The following is a 19,817-nucleotide window of genomic DNA, read 5'->3' as shown; positions in this document are numbered from 1 at the left end:
CTCCTAAAACATATTTCAGAAAGTAAATAATCTCCAAACCTGGAAGTATGTCAGTGTGCTCGTGTAAGAATAATGAACTGCATTTGATTAATTGTTTCAACATACATCACTTTGTTTTGTACCTTGCACTTTCCTCAGTTGTAAGAAGCAATGGTTATTTGGTTGGTTAATTTTCTGTACAACTACAGGAGACAATTTTGATTATGTCTTAAAGAAAGAACCAGATTAGAAGAAAGTGCATAGGCACAAATAAGGACTGGCAGTGGTACTTCTGATTTCAACTCTGAAATGTAGGACTCCTCTAGTTAGTTCTTCATACTCTAGTAAGCTCAAATGAAATAAGGGCCACATTATATCAGGCTCTTTAAAAATATATGGAAGTGAATGCTCTTAATTTACAGAAGCTTTGAAAATCAATGCCAAATATGCAGAGATTCCATAAACAGAGAGGTGAAAGGACTTATCCAAAGCTGCTTTATGTGCCTGGGCTGATGACAGTCAACAACCAGGTCTTCAGAGCTCCATGCCAGTGTCCAGTGAGCACTGCTGCTGCTTGGTAAGCTGGTCTGAAATATCTCCCCAAATGCTGCTCTGATTTTCCACAGAAATGGTATGTACTTCGAAAAATTAAATTAAAAACCAGTAAGACATACTCCAAGGAAAGCCACCAAAAAATGATTGGTGTATGTCTCCCATAGAACCACGGGCAAGGTAGACAACAAGAACTGGTGAAAGAATAGAAGCAAAAGGAAAGAAAATGGTAAAAGTTTGTTGAGTAATTTAGGATGAGCAGCTGCACAAAGTGTCTTAACAGTGACAGACCATCTGCAATCCCAGTAAAGAGAAAGATCAACAGCTTGTGTGGTACGAGCTTCCAAAGGAGAGTCTGCTGCACTTCTCACATCTCCTGTGAGTTCTCCTCTGAGATGAAATAGGTGAGCTGGGGAGCACAGCACTCCTGATAAAATTTGGTTCCGTAACGATGGAGGTTGCTAGGGAGAAAAGCCTTCTTATGCCGTAAGGAAGGATTTCTATTTCCTTGGCATTAGTTTCCTTGCTAGAAGTCCTGCTCTCATTCTTTAGGCCATAAGATCTGAGCAAGGCTGGTTTGATGGGCAGATGAAGGTGGCTGGCAAACGCTGTGAATTTTTCTTCTTCCTTGTTCTTAAGTGTCCTTAACTCCTGCTGACAAGAGTAATATGGAGTCTTGGAGATCTTAAATAAACAGGAATCCTGCAGGGTACAGGTTAAACTAACGCTGAAAGAGCCAGTAGCTGCAACGTTCTGTAATTATCTCCATGATCCCAGTGCTCTCTTGCTCAAGGCAAAAAGATTTGGATACCAACTTCTGGAGTGAAATATCAGCGTTCCCTGCATCCTGTGCTCTACTGATGTTCCTTTAGATCTTTAGAAAGAAAACTACCTTGCTCCTCAAACTGATCAATGCATAAAGGATGATTTGGTTGAGTAAATGCGGTAAGAAATGGCAACCTGTGTCAAAGTTTTTTTTTATTCTTATTTAATTTATATACTTGTGCTGTTTTGAGCTCTAATACTATTTTTACCTTCTACTTTTTTTTCTCTTCAATTCCTGGTATCATTGAGCTTCGAAAAAGAAGAAAAGTTTTCCTGGTAAATGTACTGGTTTATTTTGTATTAATTTGAATACATTACAGATAAACTGAATTTGCTGCTAGCCCACAAACACTGTGGACATGAATGCTCACTTCTCACTGATTTTCTTCATAGAATTTCAAACGTGTTTTACTATAAATGGAATCTCAGTTAAAGGAATAATTAGTATTTCTGTCTGTTGAAAATAATATTTTAATTAGCTGTAGTTAATCCTAAAAATTGGAGAATACTCCTTCATGTATTAACATGTTATTTTATATGTTATATTTAAATCACGTTATTCTCCAGTAATCCCTGCTTGGTGGGATGGCATTCAAGCTCTGAGTGGTACTGACGCTTCTTACACCTTTAAGAATAGAAAACAAAGCATTCTCTTGAGCTCTTAATTTATCAGCCAGTACCTCGTTACATGTAATTTGACTGTGTTTTTTTTAGCAAAGAAGTAGAACAGCACTTTACCTGAAAAGCTGATTTCCTAAATGACTGATGTAGAAGCACGTAAGCATAAAGGAATACTAGACCCAGGACTTGAACCTCCAGAAGACCAAGAGAAAGAAGTTAAAACCCTTGCAAATACTGGGCCAAATACAGCCATATCACAGGCTAAGTCAAGTCTACACGTGCCATTGGACACAGCTAAGAAGAAAATGAGCTTCAGCCACTGTGACTTTCCTCTGTTCTCTGAAAGGGCAGAGGTTCTGGCAGACAGAACTTAGCAGATTCAAGAGGGTGAGTCTGACAACAATGCACAGTGAGTAGACACGCATTAAAGCAAAAAAAATCTGTTTGCTTTAGGTAAAGTATGGACAGTTTCACTGCTAGTGCTGAGGACAAATTGTATTCAGAAAATAGCCTCATTTTCTTTGCCTTGTGTCTTGTGCAGAGGCTATTGCTGTACATGCACTGTGAAGTTTATGGCTATGGGGATTTTAGAACTATAAGCATCTCTGACAACCCAGTTGCATCGTTGTTTTCTCTATTTTAGCAGCAGATCTTTTTCAGTAGGTGGTGTGAAAAGAATTGTTTTCGATTATTCTTGGCTACATTTTTTCCTACAGATTCTGACTTAATTAGACTCATTAACAAGACCAAGCAACATATTGTCTGTGGGAAAAGATTTCAGATGAGAGAAGACTGTTATACCATTTTATTCAAATCCTTCTGCCAGGAGAAAGAAATTTGACCAAAACAAGGAGGCTTCCAAGAAGTGGCTGCATTGCTCCTAAAGCTGCTTTTGGAGAGAAAAGGGTTTATTTTTGCCAAAAAATGCAATTATTTTGGTTAAAAATATCTGCTTTGCTTTCTAAAATGTATTTTGTCCACAAATATTGCTGCTGGTAGGTCTACTCACAGTGATCCTGCTAGGAAAGACAGATGCTTCAAGATAATTCTTCAGATTTTTATTTTCTTTTTTAGTGGGGACCCATATATATGTAGAGATAATGCACTGGGCAGCATCCTTTCCTCAGGTCCTGTGCCTGCTATGGGAGGCCACCCAGCTCTGTCACAGTGGAGGGAAAACAGAAAAACAAAAAGAACAGAGGAGAGAAAAAAGGATAGATGTAGAAAATTAATGCTCGGGAGAGGGATTTCTAGTTCTTTAAGGGATTTACAGCACACAGTCTATGGAAAATTTTCATCCACATCCAAACTGGTCAGAAATTTCTTTCAGGAACTGCCATCACTAACCCTGAATCAGCTGACAACAGCAGTAGCCTCTTCTCCCAGGCAACAAACAGGATCCGAGGAAATGGCCACAAGTTGTACCAGAGGAGGTTTAGGTTAGACATAAGGAAAACTTTTTCTCTCAGATGGTGGTCAGGCACTGGAGTGGCTGCCCAGGGAGGTGGTGGAGTCGCCGTCCCTGCAGTGTTCAAGAGGGATCTGGATGAGGAGCTGCGAGATCTGGTTTAGTGCTTGTGGTAGCAGTGGTAATGTGAAGACGGTTGGACTAGATGATCTTGTAGATTCTTTCCAACTTTGTGATTCTGTGATTCTATGGTCATTGCCACACGCCCTTACTGCACAGGGGAGCCCTCCAAACCTTCAGTCACACTTTATATTTTGTCTGTTCCTCTATTCAATAACCAAAAAAAGTGAAGTTAAATTTCTTGGATACTTTTAGAGTTGAAAATGTTTGTGAATTTTCAACTTCATACTTCCTGAAAAATCAGTGGTATCTCCTTTCTTTTCTTCTATTACAGACAGTGGAATGTAGAGGACAGTAGTAACCTTCATGTACCAATGGGCAGCAGCTGTTGGTGCCTATCCAGTTCTTTGCATATATCATATATGAAATTGCTGTTAACATACAGGCAGATGAGATTTCTGCTTCTGTCCACTTTTCTGCATGCCATCTCACTGAATTCTGGACAGCTTTCCAATTCATCAGGACCATTCTGAATCTTAATTCTGGCTTTGTGAATGCTGTTACACTTCATAGCTCAATGTGCATTGCAATTTATACATGAGTACAGTCTTATATGATTTAAGTTAATGAAAGAACTGATAGAACTCTGTCTGAAAGACCTTCCTACCTTTAGAGCTGAGTATTAAATTTCTTAGGAAGGTATATTTGCAGACACCTTGGTAATAGTGTTGATTAGTGCTAGTACGTATTTCCTCAGCTTGCTCGTATGACTTTTATTTAGCTTTACCAGGGCAAATATAGATGCCCCCTTCTGCTTCACATATCTACTAGGCGATTATTCTGCCAAAGAACATATTGAGTTGTTTTTTTTAACTTTTCCTCCAGGTGCTCTGGAGAAAAGCACTTTAACAAAATCAAACTGTATTTTATTTCCAAAGTTTTCTATCTAATTTCTGCACCATGGCTGCAGCCAAGGCTTGAGGATTTTATTATTGTGCCAGTGTGATTGTAGATATGAACAAGACAATTTTTCAAAGCAAGTATAATCAGCCACAGAATAGGTTTAATGCAGACTTCATTCAAGTTGGTCTTCTGGGAATTAATTTATACTTTGTACATTTGAGTGTCTTGCTTGAACAGGTATTTTTGTTACGATCTTTAATACAGTAATTTGATGAGATCATAAGGATTTACTTTGGAATTATATTTTTGCATATAGGTGAGGTATCATTCCACAAGCCTAAAATTTCTCCTCCATAATTTTTCATGCAGGAGAGCTAAAAATAATGTGAATTCACACAGCAATGGGGTCTTTGGGTCTCTTCACTCTCCGCCTTTTGACTGCTAATAAAAAAATTTCAGTGGAAAATCTGTGAAGAAAGGAGAAGAGTATGGGTCTATTTAAGAAGTAAGAATTTCATTACGAAACAAATTCTGGATTCCATGCACTATGTTGAAGTTTCTTTTGTCCTTTCCATGTTAATTTATATTCCACTCTGTCCTAGATACTATATAGTTCTTACTCTAAAACTGCTTTCAAAAATATAGAACATTGTTTGGGGGAAGATTTTTGTTCTTCTTTTCTGCTGAATATATGATGAGAATCTTGAATAACTCCTTAAGGAAACGCATTTAAAGAGAACTGTTTTTAAGGTGGGGAGGACAAGCACTGGAGCAGCTGCTGAGTCATCTCCTCCTACCAGGAGGGCATCTTCAGTAAACCAGAAAGCATGTCAAAGTCAAACCAATGCTTTACTGGCATAGCAAATCTATCTGGGATATCATCAGATGGCTTCCTGACAAATCTTTGGGGGGAGGACAAGATAATTAAGGAACTGACTGTAGAATGTGAGCTGTTATCTTGCGTACTGAGCTCAGTGGAGCAGGCAACTTGTAAATGTCACCACCAAACCAGATATTTATTAGTTTGAACTGACACATTCTAACTTTTCCATAAGTAGTGAGAAAATATTCTCCATCACTTGAGACATTTTAAACTGCAGCAGATTGAATGCAGCCTGAAAGAAATGTTCTCTTGAGCTGATTGCTCTTATGGTAGCTAGGGGAGTGATGAGGTGATGTGCTTTGTTTCGTCTTCCTTCCCTCTTCCTTTCAGCTTCTGTCCTGTACTTTCCTGCCACCACCTCCAAGCTGCTGCTGTTTTTTTCTACAACTAAATTTGTTTCCTTAGCACTATAAGGAAAGTGGGCAACATTTATATAATATCATGTGCATGGAGAATAGGAAAACATAGTGGCTAGAGTACTAAACATTCAGAATATTTTTAAAAGCAAATATTGACTTTTTTCCCTCCTTGCTCACCAGCTGCAGATTATACTGCGAGACTCAATCAGAGACTCATTCCCAAACTGCCTGGATGAAAAAGACCCCTAGGCTATTTTGCTTATTGCTGTAACTGTCTGGAATTGCTTTGTGCCATACATTTAAGTACTATATTCAGGCTAATTTGCCATAACTTTTCACCAGAAAGCTATCCCATACCATGGTAAATCTACCAACCAATCCTGTCCTTGAAAACTCCTTCCACATTTTTCATTTGTCCATTTTCATTCAGAGCCAGAGGTGCTGCCTGAAATATTTAGAAGTTGACGACCTCAAGCAGGCACCAGAGAATGCTGTCCAGGCTTCCCCTCTCTGTTCCTTTGTTCTGTGGAGGATCTGGCATTGTAATAAAAATTCCAGACAGGCAAGCAAAACCGATCTGTACGACAGGACTATCTCCTGCTTTCATCTCTTGGAGATAAAGACAGACTTTCTTACCTCTAAGTTAGGAAAGGATTATCTAACAAGCATGAAAGGAGAAATGTCTTGGAACACCGCTGGTCCTACCGTACTGAATTAAAGAAAAGCCTTTATTGAATACACTGAAGAAACGGAATTTTAAAATAATCATTTCACAAGTATGGTCCATTCAGGTGAATAGGCCTGCTCTCGGGCCAGGAGGACCCTGCAATAATTCAGACCTCATTCTGCAGCACAGAACCCAGCACAGTCTCGTTCACCCCCATCTCCCTCTTAGCTGTGCCTGCAAAGTGTCACTGCACAGGGCACAATGACTTATGAATTGTGAATATGTTCATATCTTGATTCTGTAAATGCTCAGTCACTTGTTTGACCTTGCCTATGACACATCACTTGGCCCGTTAAAAATAATGGGAAGTTTTCTGTCATTTGCAAAAGAGCAGATGCAGATGTGAGATAAAGTGAAATTTAGATTCAAAGCTATTCAGAAGCTTGAAAGTTCTAGGTTGGAAGCTATTTTGGAACTTCTTTCAGTTCAGCTTTAGCTCTGGATTGAAATTGCAATTCTTTGCCTTTCTCATCTAGATATTTGAGATAGCTTTAATGTGGTTTGTCAGATAATTTTCAAATAGTGCTGCCTTGATACAGGAACTGAGTCCTGCCTTTACAACTTTTAGTCAAAACCCTTGTAAATGTCACTAAAAATATTAAAAAACACTACTATTTCCATAAGTGATTATGAAGGTGTGCTGCACTGGAAAAACAGTACTCTTTCAGCTGTGTGCATTATCATTTTTGAGCTCTGCAAAGTAAATTCTTGGTTATCTCTCCTTATTCCACACAGCATGGTATTAATAGCCTGGAGCAATCTCTGTGTGCCCTTTCAATCAGAAAAATGTCCTGATTTGTATACTTACTTATGTAGCATAGGCCAAGCTGAAGTGCAAATTTATTTCCTAAGGAAAAGAGATTTAATGTAAAAGGTGATCTGCAAAAGTTTCGGTTTTAGTTACCTTGGATGAGCACCAAGAAATGTAGCTGCTTATTCAAGCAGGTCTTAGCTGAGAGCTGCAAAGTCAAGGATGGCAGGGAGGTAAGCAGGCAATATTCTGCTCTCAGATTCCTTTCTTCAAGGTCTGGGTATATATTAGGATTAAAGTAGGATTACCACAATAATGATCGAGCCCACGCTACCAGAACCCCATTTTACAGTGCCCAGCTCAGAGCCCTCACTTCGTGTTCCCCAACAGTTCCACGCCTCCTTCACTGAGATTCACCTTTGCAGTTCTCTTTCTGATAGCCCAATCCCTCCAAGTTAAAATGTTCAATTCCTCCTGCACTTCAGCTGCACACTTCATTGCTTGTCTAGAAAACAAAAACATAAGAATGTTAAGATATATATTTACTGGTTTGTTTGAAATCATGGCATTCCCCATCTTAATTAGTGTAATTCCTGAGCTTTGAAAAGACTGCAAAAAATAGAGAGAGGATGAGTGAGTAAACAGCATAGTCATCAGCTGCTTGTTTGGAGTGCAGAGAGCTGCCCACAACGTAAGCTGTGCTGAGAATACTTTCAAAGATGAAAAAGAGGCCCATAGAAAAATAGCTATTATCTCAAGTAATCTTCAGCCCAGGGATGTGTTTGTGAAATAACTTTTGGAGACCTTTGGTAATTCAGTACTTCAGCCTCTGGTCAAGGATGTACGAGATCAGAAAGGAGGTGTTCATAAGCCCTTTTGAAATTCCATTCTTCCATAGCAGCAGGACATTACAATGTATGGTGTACGACAAAGGATGGATTACTATGTGATGACCTAATGATTATCAGAAAAGGGGAAAAAAACACTGCACCATCTCTCTGTAAGTTTCATTTATCCATGAAATAATAATTGCTTCCATATTTGCATTCCATTATACAGAATAGCCTACCTTGTGACATACCAGCACAATAGTACTGTTTTATTTATTTAGGCTGGATGGTTTGCTTTTCATAGTATGACCAGCCGGTAGAAAAATAGGATTCAATAATGCGAACATTTCACAGTAAATAAATTGCATTAATACAACAATATAAAAGCTGTGCTCAGCAGTTTTGGTAGGACAAGGTCTACTCTAGAACAATGTGTACAGCTTTCTTAACAGTCACTCTGAGAGCTATGAAGTTACATTTTTTAAATATGAAATATTAGAAGAAGATTTCTGTAGAATTTCCACTTACTTAGGATTCTATTTACTTCTCCCCATTGAAAAGAGTTATAGGTTCAGTCGGCTGCTTTCAAGAATAGCTCTGTGGCTCTATTTCTGGTTCATATTCACTGTTGTGGGGTCCTATGTAAAATCTTTCAGTGACTAAGGACCACATAAGGAGCAGAACTACATAGCCATTAACTAATCTTCATGGTCACTCCATCCAAAGATAATCCACACCCACCTTTCCAAACTAAGACTCAGAAAGGTTCTTTTAGGATTAGATCTATTGACTTGATTGCCTGACAGATTTAAGATTTTTTGCACAGATTCCCAGCTCCTTCATAGGCTGACACAGAGGATAAATGTTCTTTGCTTCACTGTTTCAAGCTGTAAGAGTGACTGGGCCTTCTGTCCTTCTTCTTTGGTCATCTCTAGCTCTAAGATAGCCACAGCCTCAATTTAAAAAGTCCTTTCTGTAGTTTGCTGATTGCTTCCATAGCAAACTCTTTGCTTCCACAGCCTAAGCAGAACCTATACGTGGAATGTATTCTAAATCTCCATTCAGCACTGTCACCTTTAATATTGATGCACTGCTTACAGAGGAGATATAAATATTTGACAATAAATGAGACACTTGGTGTCATGACTTTGTGCCTTATGTCACGTGCTATGAATTGACACCTGACATCAAGTGATATGAATTGGCTCTGATTTTGTTCTATTAGTCAGTAGTGTGTCTTGTGGCAAGGGAGACTTTCCAAAATACACTCTTTGACATTGTACCTACCTTCTCTGTCTCTCATGGTGTCTCATGGAGTACTTTGGACTCATGGCCCAGTGCAGTGCTGCCAGTCACTTCTCATATTTTGCTGACAGTCTGTGCCAAACTCATGCTATTCAGTTATGATCCATCAGAGAGGGACAGTGCATTATTTTGCTGGCACAGAAACTTGTTTGGCCACCATAAAACGGTATTTTATATATTGCTTAACAAATTATTTGAGTGTTTTGTTTGAGCCTGATAGAAACACTGGACTCTTTTGGTATGAATGGAATATTGTTGTTGAAGGAAAGAATACAGCAAGGTCACATCCTTCTTAGTTTGAAGAGAAACAAAACAAAAAAAGAAAATGCTTGCTTTTAATGCTGCCCGTTGTCATCTTTCTCCTTGATTCCTTTGCAACAACTGCAATCTTTTTTTTCTGATCCAGCATTGAAGAAAAAGAAGAGCCTCTTGCATATGGTTGTTTTTCTTCAGCAATTACTTGACTATTTTGGTATTTGTAAAGGTATCTTACAAAGATACGTTGTTAACAAGAAAGAATAAAAGCAATCATGTCTTTAATTCTTTGTATCTGTCAGCACTGCAGTTTAGTAGTTTAGGACTTGCCATTCTTATCTCTGAACGTGTCTCACCAGTGTTACTGCAACCCATGGGTCTGTGAGTAGTAAAATTACAGAAGAAGGTAAGGTGAGATTCTAAGCCTTTATGGCCTTTGATAGGAAATACGATATTTACTGTTACATGTTTGTCCCATTTGTCATTACTTTACTGTCAGTGTTTTAGCTATAATGGATATGCACTGTCCCAAAAGAAGGTATAGGTATTAATACCTTGTGTATATATATTACCGTATTTTATTTTAGGGTTTGTGCTGATGTCTTTTTTCTATATAATACTTGACACAATGTAACCAATAAAATATTGTTTCAAACTACTTATGTCTCTTTTTAAAGAATATATTTCTTCATGCTTACATAAGTATCTGAAGCACAGAGCATGAAGCCATAACAAAAATCCGTAGCAGAAAGTGATGCAAGTCATTTTTCTATTTTATCCCTCAATAAAAATAATGTGCACACTTATTTTCTAAACGCACTCATTTCTGTAGTGCACAGACACTGACAAACTCCCATTGTTCTTTCTTTACGGATATGATTTACACAGGTAGACCCAGAGCAAAATAAATACGTAAAATGAAAATACCGTTGCTATATTTGTATTTATCATTAACAAGACAACTGCAGCCTACATTCTCTCTTGATTATAATTAATACGAAATGGTAGGAATTATAACAAACAAAAAATTTCTTGCACATTATGCATGAGATTTGAATTGATTTCATTCTAATCCTCTGTGACATCCACACAATAGTCAGAAAGCTTGAAGCAATTAAGTATAATAAAGATCTAAATATGTTACATTTCTTTTTCAGCCACCGCTAAATTATAACCTTAAAAATGATGGGATTTCACCAGTGTCAGCATCTATTGTTCGTAAAGGAATCGGGGAATGTATGTATCCAGTTTTAATTATACATAACCTGTAAGTCTATTTTTATGTATATTTGTTGCCTCTTCTGCATAAGGGCAAAATGCAGAATTTCCTCACAGTACAGTCTTGAAACACCAGTTAAGCCAAAGCAGAAGGGGTGCTTGACTAGATCCTTCATCCACGACCAGCGCTCCCCAGCTTAGCTTGATTCTCCTTCCATTAAAGCTGCTGGAAGTGTGATAAGCATCCTCAGGTGAGGATCTGACCTGCAGTTTTTGAGCAAGAACTTCCTCCAATACAGTAACATTTCAAAGCATCACTTAGAAAGTCTGAGGCCTTTTGCAACAAACACTTTTTTCCCTGTCACACCATCCTCCTGCCTAATGATTCTTCTGCTGACAGTAAACTAAATATTGAACACCCTTTAAAAAATCTGCCTTTTTACTTTTGAAAGAAATGGATAAAATGTCTAATTATTTGAATAATCAAGGGAATGAATATTTGATCACTGACATCAAAGATGCAGACAAAATTCCAGAGCTGAGGTATGTGTTTAATATTGCATTGCTCATAACACAAAAATTTATAATTTCCTTGAAAATGTGTTTGTTAAAGGTGCTTTAGCTCTTGGAACAGTGGAATTGAGAAATATTGGGAATTTAGCCATATATATTTTATCACCCCAAAATTCCAACAGTGCTACTTGACAAGCTGTTCTATTAAAGAAATCAGTGAATGAGTGAATGATTAAGGAAAATAACCTGAAATTTGGACACAGTTTAGTAATGGTCTGAAGCTCAACTAGGCATGGAGGCTAATATTAATTGCTACACAAGCATGGAGGATTGTCCTTTGTGAATGGATTTGAGTGAGAAATTATCCTTGTCCCAGCTTGGGAGTTGTTGTTTGCCTTTCTCTCCCTGACAACTAGATGATGTGCCAGTTTAGTCCTAATCCCTCATTCCTGTCTCATCCCTCAGGGTCCAGCATCACATTTAGCTCTGATCATGAACAAATACACTTTGACTTTGACATGACCTAATACTCAAACTAGCACTAGATGGAAAAGAAGACAAGCAATTTTTTCATGAGTTTCAAACACACCTTAAGCAACTCCAGGATCTTCCATCAAGATAACTTTCCAAACCTTGTGTGTTTACCTACCTTGACAGTTGTTCAGATATCGTGCTATTTTGGTTTTAGATTATTTAAATTAATGCCTGCTCTCCCACAAGGTACAGGTGATTGCAAAGGCAGAAAAGTCACCTAGTGAAGCCTGAACTGACCTAGGAATATGGACTTGGCTCCCTGGAGTAGAACTTCAGTACAGAAGATCAAACTTGAGATTCACCTACCTCTCAGCACAGACGTGTTTCAGGACGAAGTTTGGCGTGCAGGCCCCTCTACTCAAGCAGAACAGTACATGACAGATGTATCACTGCACAGTGACATCCGAGCAGCATGCCACAAGGTCAGAGCCTGGTTCATAACTCACTCTATTATCTGTCTAATCCATTCCTTATTAATTTTACTGCATGCATTTCCTACTGATTATATATCTTGTCATGCATCTCCAACTGACTTTTAATCTCCATGATTTAATCACCATTATGGAATCACTGGGTATGCCCAAGTTTTACTTATTAGCAAAAACACTATGTATTTTTTAGTGTTCTATTTGGAATTTTTCCAATCTGAACATCCTCACTGTGCTGTCTCTCAGGTATCTGTGTCACCTCCAGTACTCTAACAGACTGCAGACATTCTGTTCGTTAATCTACATACCATCATTTCTGGTACAAAGCAATCACATTTAGGCTTTCTGAAAGCAATATAACAATATTTCAATCTACAAACTAGTCCAGATTCTCAAACTGAAAATACATTTAGTCAGTTGTGTTTACATAAAGACTTTATAAGGTATGTTATCACAATATTCTATTACTTAGTAGAGTTGATTATAAAATAAGAAAAATACAATTTATTACTGATTCTGAGTTCAGACTCTAGATGCCTTCTTTTAACAGTGCTATATTACAAAAAGCTCACCCTTGGCTTTCTGCTTGCTGGGAAACCTGATTTCATTTATTTTTTTCTTTTTAATCAGAGATCAAAGTGTTGTCTCAAACTAAAAAGAACCAAATATATATATATTTTGTTACTTAAAAATGACTTTTCTTTAATTTGTTCAAGTAAATATTAAGTACAGCAGATATCCATAGCCCTCTTGAAAAGGTAAACTTCCTAAGGCTTCTAGAAATGCAAAGCTAGACAGCTAAGAACCTCATTATTATTAATGAAATTAGCCTGGTGACACATAGCGGTATCATTTGGTCACCATCACCACCCTCCAACCCTACCCAAAACGGAAACAGAAAGAAGAAGCGATTCCACCCGTTATGTTAACCTAGTTGGCAATTGAAAGACTGAAATATTGTAGGTTTTTCCATCTCTGTGATTATATCTGCAGCAAACAAATGATCCAAGTGCAAGGACAAAGAGATTAAAAGAAAGATTATTTACTCAAAGAGCTCTCCAATTTCCTGATGGTAGAATTCACTGGGAAAAAAAAACAGCACAACTTTTACACCTGAGGAACTTTATGTGAAACTGCAGATAGCCACTGGAGAGAGAAAGCTTCTTTAAAAACCAGTAACACCGCTATTATTGCAATTCTGACTGTCAAGAAATTATTGCAAATTGTTCTTGTGCCTGGACCTCCACTTGCAGATCACAGACTGACTATAATACAAAATTATCCCTTAAAAAGAAGGAGCCCCAGAGGAGTAGCAAAGACCAGCATAAAATAGGCCACAAAAATCCTAACCATAGAATTTGAAGCACTAACATACAAAAAGGAAATTCAAGATCACTTAGATATAACCTGGCCAAAACCTGAAGCAGGGGAAGCAGCCAGCAGACATTTGAAGGATGTGTTTGCATGGGAAATTCTTAGGGCTGAAGTACACAGAAAAGAACTATTGAGGGGTGGTTGAGTAGGACTGATGAAATCAAAGGAAAATAAAAGAAAATGATTTGACAGCAAGTGCATGCCGTATGGTTGCTGTGCTGTATTTTACCATGGAAAACATTCAAATGTGTTTCACCGGAAACCTTAAAAAACAACTCAGGCTGGACAGAAGCACAGATGCAGAGGGAGTGCACTGGTCAGAGATGGGACTGGAGAGCATTTCCACTCCTGAATCACCTGTTTCCTGGCTGCCATTTCATTGTGATTCTTTGTTTTTCCTTCTGGAACCTCTAACCTCCCACACAACAATCCCAATCAATGGTGAACATTTGCCATGCATGAAGACCTGCTTAGAGGACTGATCCTAACTTACCTACGAGTCAGTATCATTCAACACTGACCTTTACGTGCAGAGTTCTGCCTCTGCAAATAACGAGCACCTGGGGTCACATTCTGCTGTCACAAAGGAAAAAGCCAAAAATGTACTGCTCCTGAGAGCCAGAAGTGCTTCAAAGCCTTTCCTAAGGCTCTCAGCCTCTCCATTTTGTAGAAAAGAAACCACTGCTTAATGAACCTGGGCTCAGAGCTGTGTTTCCAGATGCAGAGGTGTTTTTCATGAGATGGATACCTCAATTTCTGAAAAATTGCAGGCTCTTTCTTTTTTCGAGAGAAGCCTACTTTGTCTGACTAAGTCTGACACTCTGTTTGCTGCCTAGTTTCTAAGCCTGGAACAGGGCTTAAGCACTGGTTTGATATATGAAAAAAAGGCTGAGGCTCCACTTGGAGCACGTCACCCCCTGCCGCCTTGCAAACTAGCAGGCAGATGGTGTTCCTGCTGCAGTGACCCCCCTGTCCTCTCCTCCCCGTAGCAACAATGGTGAAGAATTGGAGGGTGTAGGGCAGTGGCAAAAGCAGTGTAACACTCTCCCAGAAAGTCATCAAGGTGTTATTCACCAGACAGTGGTGGACCTCCTGCCCGCTCTGCAAGGGAATTTAGGAGAGAAGGAGTGAAAATAGGTACTGGCTCAGCAAAGTGGGCATTCCCCATCCCGACCATCCTCGGTTCCCCAGGTGCCTCTATGAAATAGGTTTGAGGTCCTGGAGCTCGAGGGAGAGGTGAGGGAGGGTGTGAAGGGAGGTCAACCCATGAGGTTGCCTCGGATGAAGTGGTCAACCCCACGCCTCAAGCCTGCCTCCACCTGGAAGGACAGAAGGGTGGCTGCCATAGGTGACTCCTTTCTGACAGGAACGGAAGGACCTATATGTCGGCCTGACCCTACCTGCAGGGAGGTGTGCTGCCTCCCTGGGGCATGGGTCAGGGACATTTCTAGGAAACTTCCTGGACTGATTCACTCTTCTGATTATTACCCCTTAAGGAAGGAAGATTTAGGTTGGATATCAGGAGGAACTTCTTGACTATGAGAGTGATGAGGTGCTGGAACAGCTGCCCAGAGAGGTTGTGGATGCCTTGTCCCTGGAGGTGTTCAAGGCTAGGTTGGTGGGGGCCCTGGGCAGCTTGGTCTAGTATTAAACATGGAGGTTGGTGACCCTGCCTGCGGCAGAGGGGTTGGAGATTTATTATCCACGAGGTCCCTTCCAACCCAGGCCATTCTATGATTTTTGAAAAAAATATATATATTAATAACCATTTTTTTTCCCCTCAAAACCAGCTTCTACTTAAAAAAACACACAAGGTTGACTATGGCATTCCCATTTATGTAAAAGTGAGAGAAAGTCTGAGTGCCCTACAGCTACAATGTGTGTGGACACTGCTGCGTCACAGCCTGAACCACTGACTAAGCACCTGGGGAAAGGACCCGGTCAGCCCTGGGAGCACAGGTGAAGGCAATTCACCTATGTGACCTGAATGGGTGGAGCCTGGCTGCACTTGTCTTAGACCTCATTTAAGGGCTGATTGTCCCCAGGGAAGGATCTGTGGTTGGAGACCTCTCTCTTGTGGAGTTTTCTCTGTGAGCCTGCATTGTCACAGATGGGTGAGTACTTATCTTTTATAGCATCTTCACATGATGCTACTCTCTTTGTCATTACACCTCCTGAATCACCATTCCACCACATTGATCTTCCTGATTGTTATGCTATGGAAAGAGGCTCTCTTTACAGCCACTGGATCCAACCTGGCAGGGCAGAGCTCCTTCACCATCATCAGTGTGTGTGGGTAAAAAAACCTGGGCAGGAGACACGCACCTTTAATGCCTCACTGTTGTATTTGGCCAGTGTAATTCACAGTAACCTACCTGACTGGTAGGGCCAGAGGTGAGAACTGCAGCAAAAACTGCCTGGTTTGGAGAGGTAAAAATCTAATTCTAGCCAAAACCTTTGTTCCTGTGATGAGCCATGAACACCTGCTCAGCAAGTGAACTCCTACAAAGTTCACTGATTTTTTTTTTTTTTTTTCCAGGTTTTGGAGTGCATCTCTGTTGCTGAGAAGCAGAAATCTTATCTCTAGATGTTTGCCTGTTCAAACCATGAAGACACTGCAAGGTGAAAAGCTATATTTTCAATTCCTTTTCTTAAATTTCACATGTGTAAGAGAGGAAGCGAATAAAATAGAACTGCTGCTACGCAGAAGGCACTCTGAGAACCAGGAAGTTAGTGTAAGACAAAATGTGACAGGGATTTTCTGGAGGGCCCTACAGGACATAGGGAGGAGGGGACTGGCTTTTCCCCACCACGTCTGAAACAGAATCTCAGACAACAAAGGAAAGGTGTTTGCTTAAAAACAGGTCAATTATTTATACTCAGTTCATTTAAGAAAGGAACTAGAGAACTACTTATAATGCAGAGGAACATACAGTACTTGCTTGGATAACAAAGAGAAGAGGTGTGAAATGTGAGAGGTGAAATAGCTACAGATGCTCACTCCATGCTGTAGCTTTTTGCTGACTTCTTAATACTTGCTACAGTTGTAGAATATATTTTTGAATAGATGCTTGAATTTGAGTTTTTCTTACCAGAAAATGCACACCTCAGAAAACATTCATCTGTGTGATGGAATTACAGTAGGGATTCATTACAGGCACACTTGTACATGTGATGCAACATTTAGTCTAACAGTGGTCAACCCAGGGGAAGCATAAGACCAAAGCCCTACTTGAGCAGCGGTGTCCTGACATGGAGGTCTCAGGAATGTTTGCTGTGAACTTCAAGCTGGATGGCCTCTCACAATCCTCTTTTCCTCTGAGCTTGGAAAACTGGACGTGGAACAATCTGCTGTTTTGTTCATCTCATAATGAAATGGAAAGCAGATCCTGCTTAAGATCAGAAACAGTATTCAATGACTTCTACAAATGTATCTGATATTTACATGCTAATGCTTTATAGGACTGATTCCAGGTGACCTCGGCAACTTTTTTTTTTTTCAGTTGATAGTTTAAGTAATATTTCTGCTTAGTTGCTACTTTCCTTAAGACCTTCATTCTTGTAAGAAACAACTGGGGAGTTTTGCATTGCACCATTCCCATGTGGATGGAGAAATGCGTGATTTTTTTTTTTTTTTTAAACATGACTTGATAGTGACTTTATTTCATTGTGTTGTTTTTGACCTGAGTAACTTTTTTTTTCCTGTCTAGCTGAGTTACTACTTGATTTGCTGAAAGCTGAGGAACCAGAGCTGTGACATAAGGATTTACAAAGAAACAAATATGCTTTTGGAGAAGTTATTTGGTCTATCAGGACCACCTGTCCTGTTGCTCTTAGTTAAGCTGTATCAGAAGACAAAAGTCATTGCTGAATGCTGTTTCTTTGAAAGCACAAGTATTTCAAATGGAATTTCTAATAATCAATACTTTGAGTTAATGAGAAGCTTTAAAAAAGTTCTGTTTTTCTTTTCTCTAACTTTTTCCTTTCCTTCAGCAGTTTGTTAAAACGATATAGTAGCTCCTCAGAGCTTGACAGGAACCCATGGAAGTCTGGCAATGGAATCACTTGTGCTTCTAGACTTGTAATTTAGAGCATGAAAAGAGCCACTTCAGGGCTGGTCAACACCATTAGCCACTCTTCAGTAGTGACAAATAGTGTATCCCTGGGGAAAAATGTAAGAATGAGACTAAAAGACTGAGGAGGAGATTATATCTTCAAAGTCCATGATGGAAATTTTTTTTTTCCCCTCCTACCAGTTCAGCTGCTGGCCTTTTTACGTCAAAAGCATTTCTGACTTATAGCCGTGAATTTGGCTAGCTGTCTAACTAATGAGTTCACTTACGCCTACCGTTAAGTTGGATGTTGGAGAATGATCTCCTGATAGTTTTGAATCTGTCAGTCCATTTTTGTTCCTTATTTCTCTTAGCGTAAGAAATAATGAACAATTTTTCTCTATTAAAACCTTCATTTATGATTGCACATACCTCTGCCGTTGCAACTTCAGGCATCTCTTTTCCAAGACATGGGTCTATTTTTTTCTCAAGGAAGTTATTCAGTGTATTTACTCATCCTTCTCCCTGACTTGTGTTCTTTTGTGTCTCAAAACAAATACAGATCTAAGTAAGCAGTAACCAGGGATCCCTTAGCTACTTTGAAATGCAGTGATTTTTTTTTTTTTTTTTCATAGTGCAGTGTTAAAATGACGTATGTAAAATGCAATGAAATTTGCAGGAGACTTCTGACGCTGAAGATTAAGCTAATATGATTTTACTCTGTATATGTAATCTACTGATGAGGAAGTTAAGTTCCCATCACCAGCAGTTACAGTAACTAACTTGTGTGCTTTTCTCAATGTGTGGGAACTGTGGAATCGTGGCCTGAACCTGAGGCAAGCACTGAGTCAGCTGCAGGAACACAGGTGAAGGCAATTCAGCTGTTTGACTGGAAGGGGTGGAGCCTGTCTCCACCTCTCCTAGAACACATTTAAGGGCTGACTGCCACTGAGGAAGGATCTCTTTCTGCAGATTGCTCCTCTCCAAGTTTTTTCTGTGAGTCCAGGACACAGGTGAGTATTTTCATTTATTTTTGATTATCCCTTTACAATGTGATAATCTTTCTAGCTGTACGATTTGTAGATATTAGCCTAACCACACCACTCCGTTTATTTGTTGGTTACACACTCACGATGGGGATAATTCTGCCTTGGACATCTTACTTGTTGATATCTTTTTTTGTATCTATGACAATGTTGAAGCTGACAATACCTCTTATAAAGAGTGAAAACAGACTTCAGTTACACTTGACGGAAACCCCCTAACATCATCAGAAGTGGTACAGATCACAATTCCTTCATGTTATCTCTCAGACAGTGATTTGGCAGCCCTATATATGATAATGTAAGAATAACTGCTTATTACATTTCTGCTGTAACATACAAACATTGTGTAGTACAGCATTAATGTCTGACAACCCAGCTGTTATCTTTCAAAAAATACTTGCTGTCTAACTACTGTAGCTGTAACTGCTTCAACTTCAAACCAAAGGAAGAGATACTGCTCCGGGGCATTCTGACAGGGTGTTAGCTTTTGAGTAGACAGATGTTTGCGCTGGAGCTGTCGGATGGTTTTAAGGCTCATGCACGTTTCAATAAATAAGTGCTAAATCACTTGCCAGGTCATGAGTTAAAGTCCAGGCTAGAAGGTCTTCTAGAGAAATATGTCAATGACACATAGAACTAAGAGCAGCATGTTGTCAGCAGAAGTTTCAAATCACCATTTAAACAACAGAAAAAGCCAAGAAGCAGTAGCGAGAGAGAGAGAGAGAGAGAGAGAGAGAGAGAGAGAGGGCAAATTTTCCCTTCCCTGAAGGCACCCTCTTCCTTGAATTCTGGGAGGTAAAGATTAAGCTGACAGATGGTATCAGCAGAAGAATGACTGTGAGCTTTAAAAACCTGGTATTTTGGCTTAGTATGCCATTTCTCATGCAAATACTGACATGGATATTAGCACCCAATTAAGAAAGTATGAAACTATGCCATGTTGGTTATGCTTCACATTGCAATCATATAATGTTTCATTAAAAATACTGAGAAAGGCTGCTCCAAATAGGATAAAAATCGATTGTATACTTCTCCTTTTCTGTTTTGGTACTTTGTGGTATTGCAAATGGACTAGGGATGTCTTCAAAGCATCTCATCAAGGTGACTGAGATGCTGCTCTTGTTTTTGGATCCT

At 39.3% G+C, this 19,817-nt stretch overlaps 2 long non-coding RNA genes across 18 annotated transcripts in view; one reads left to right on the top strand and one right to left on the bottom strand.

Annotated features, from left to right (window-relative positions):
* LOC149916668 (uncharacterized) overlaps positions 1–19,817 on the top strand; it is a 90,427-nt gene that overhangs the window by 55,461 nt on the left and 15,149 nt on the right. For 6 of the 10 annotated variants that reach the window (XR_016469802.1, XR_016469799.1, XR_016469803.1 and 3 more), the window contains exons 4-7: positions 10,676–10,754; positions 11,970–12,205; positions 15,376–15,699; positions 16,125–18,650. This is a non-coding gene — a long non-coding RNA (uncharacterized LOC149916668). The remainder of the gene's footprint in view (positions 1–10,675; positions 10,755–11,969; positions 12,206–15,375; positions 15,700–16,124; positions 18,651–19,817) is intronic. The other 4 variants (XR_016469797.1, XR_016469796.1, XR_016469804.1 and 1 more) reach the window with 4 other exon arrangements.
* LOC116243385 (uncharacterized) overlaps positions 4,471–19,817 on the bottom strand; it is a 120,927-nt gene continuing 105,580 nt past the window's right edge. For 4 of the 8 annotated variants that reach the window (XR_016469805.1, XR_016469806.1, XR_016469809.1 and 1 more), the window contains one exon: positions 4,471–7,633. This is a non-coding gene — a long non-coding RNA (uncharacterized LOC116243385). The remainder of the gene's footprint in view (positions 7,634–19,817) is intronic. The other 4 variants (XR_016469812.1, XR_016469807.1, XR_016469810.1 and 1 more) reach the window with 4 other exon arrangements.

This window comes from Phasianus colchicus, chromosome 10, assembly GCF_987193195.1.
Source record: "Phasianus colchicus chromosome 10, bPhaCol1.hap1.1, whole genome shotgun sequence".
NCBI classification, from domain to species: Eukaryota; Metazoa; Chordata; class Aves; order Galliformes; family Phasianidae; genus Phasianus; species Phasianus colchicus.
The sequence above is the reverse complement of the archived record's forward strand: the minus strand, read 5'-3'. Positions and strand labels throughout refer to the sequence as shown.